Genomic DNA, 2,603 nt, shown 5'->3' with positions numbered 1-2,603 from the left:
CGGCTCGCGCCCTCCCCCGATCTGTCCCTTCAGGCCAATAATGCACTGTAAAAAAGAACCACCCTCAGAGGAGGACTTACCTGGGATGCCACATCAAGCCGTGGGATTGCCAGCGCACTCTTTGTTCGTAGCAATCCCGGCTCCTTGTGTGGCAGGGGCCATAGTGCTGTTTTGGGAAGTGAGAGAGATGCTCTGAGTTCTGAGTGTATGGTGTCTGCCTCTGACTTTTGCAGGCTTCTAGCCAACAAACAAACTAAGCTGGATACCTTTTTGACTATAATATTAAAACTAGTAATCATTTTTTCCCTTTACAAGGTGAATGAATTACAAATGAATTACAAGTTAATTCTTCAGTTCTGTGGCTTACTTAACAATCCTACACAGCCTAAACATAACTCCATGCTGCCCTCTCCTGACCTACTCACTGAGGAAAAGGACTTGTCCTGAGAAGGATACTCTTCAGATTCTAGCCTCTCAGGCTTTTCTAATTGCTGAGACTCTATGATAAAATCAATGCCTTGTACTAAGCCCTTTCTATCAAGTTGGGGTGTATGTGTGTCAAACTTTATCTCCGGTTCTTTCTGGAAGCCATTCCTGTACACAAAACAATTTACAAAGAGGCTACAAAATACCACCTCTCTGATGCTAGAACCTTGTAAAATATAACTGTTCATACACCCCTTCTGAGGGAGAATTATTGATTGGAGAGGGAATTGGTGCATTAAGGAGCATTTGGCTTATCTCCTTGATTGACCTCCTAGAGATGTCAGTCTGAGATTTTTTGAGGTTCGTCGTGGCCCTATTAGAGAAAACTTGCTTACACTTATGTTCTATTCCTCCCATGTTCCTCCCACATTAACAAACAGCAGTGGTAGACTTCACATGGAATTATCCCTAAAAGTTGTTTCTGTTCTTCTTCACTAACACTACTTTCCCCCATGAAACCCTACTTTAAGAAACCTGCACCAAATCTCCTACAACCAACACAGGGGAATAAAATCACCCCTAGGCATTCTACACAACCTTTAATTGATCTTTCCCCAGTAAGAAAAGATTCATATCCAAGCTTAATCTGAACAACTAGGAATTCAGGCATGAATAATAAGTAACTGCTTGTGACGAAAAACTCCAACAACAACAAACCCCTCTTCCACATTCTCAAATTTATTACATTATGAGTCACTGGGTAGGGCAGACTCCAACCTAATGCAGTCTTTTTATGTCTTGTCAAAAGTTGAATAGATTAACATCATTGACAGGCTAGAGTATCTTAAAGAAAATTTGAAGCTGATTACTAAGAACCACTTCTGACTTATGGCACCCCAATGAATTAATGACTTCCAAAACATAATGTCACTGACAACCTTGCTCAGGTCTTGCAAACTGAAGGTCACAGCTTTTCTCAATGAATTAATGAAGTGAGTAGGGCTATAGTAAAATGGAATTGTTCAGGACAGTCTTCTTATAAAGGGAACAAGGTTATAGACCACTGCATGTATTATCTAGTTTTTACTGCATCGTCTTCTCATTTTTGTAATCCAGTTTTTGTTTGTTTATAGTGCCTTGCACTGGTTTTTATTGCAGTGTTTTCTAATCTTGTAATCCACCTTCAGATAGAAATGCAGGTTTATAAACAAATACATGATGGGTCTTTTTGCAAGAAGTGAAAGGTGTAACTTTATTTAGGATTGCCCTGTAGGTTGCCCAGGACCATCACAAAGTACTGCACACAAAGGAAGAACATTGGGTCTCAGAGATGGTACGTGGATTTAGGGAGTCTAAGTTGTAATTGAGCACAATATGCAAGACTTTATAAACCTTGGCTTTCCATTCCATTTGTAATTTTTGCAGAATGAATTAATTTCTGAGAGAGTATTCTCTTAGAGAGCCAATTTGGTGTAGTGGTTAAGTGCATGGACTCTAATCTGGGAGAACTGGGTTTGATTCCCCATTCCTCCACTTGCACCTGCTGGATGACCTTGGACAAGCCATAGTTCTGTCAGAGCTCTCTCAGCCCCACTTACCTTACAGGGTGTCTGATTTGGGGAGGGAAAGGGAAAGGCAGGGGTCTTTTGGGGCCGGAGCGTGCTGGAGCGCCGCTCTGGGAGCCCAGGAGCTGGCACAAATGGCGGTGGCAGCAAGCCCCACCCCCAGCTCTCCGCGCTGCAGCCCGTTGCTGGCTTCCCAGGGCCCGTGCCAGAGCGCTGTGGCCCCAAGGAAGCCAAAGGAGGCCTGTTGGTGGTTTCCTGGGGCCTGCACCAAAGCTCTGCGGCCCCAGGGAGGCCCGTCACCTGTTCCCTGGGGCCCGCACTGGAGAGCTGTGGCCCAGGGAGGCCAGGGGATGCCCATCGCTGGCTCCCTGGGGCCCGCTCCGGAGAGCTGTGGCCCAGGGAGGCCAGAGGATGCCCATCGCTGGCTCCCTGGGGCCCGCGCCAGAGCGCTGCAGCCCCAGGGAGGCCTGAGGAGGCCTGTCACTGTCTCCCTGGGGCCCACGCCAGAGCGCTGCAGCTCCAGGGAGGCCAGAGGAGGCCCGTCGCTGGCTTCCTGGGGATCACACCGGAGCGCTGTGACCCAAGGGAGGCCAGAGGAGGGCCACCACCGCC

The 2,603-nt window shown here is 47.2% G+C and overlaps 1 protein-coding gene across 1 annotated transcript in view; it reads right to left on the bottom strand.

Moving 5' to 3' along the window:
* The window catches only part of LOC107121641 (lipase member M-like), a 28,372-nt gene that overhangs the window by 9,897 nt on the left and 15,872 nt on the right, over positions 1 to 2,603 (bottom strand). The window lies entirely within an intron of this gene.

The sequence above is a fragment of the Gekko japonicus genome, unplaced genomic scaffold (assembly GCF_001447785.1).
Source record: "Gekko japonicus isolate JY-2015 unplaced genomic scaffold, Gekko_japonicus_V1.1 scaffold422, whole genome shotgun sequence".
NCBI classification, from domain to species: domain Eukaryota; kingdom Metazoa; phylum Chordata; class Lepidosauria; order Squamata; family Gekkonidae; genus Gekko; species Gekko japonicus.
The sequence above is the reverse complement of the archived record's forward strand: the minus strand, read 5'-3'. Positions and strand labels throughout refer to the sequence as shown.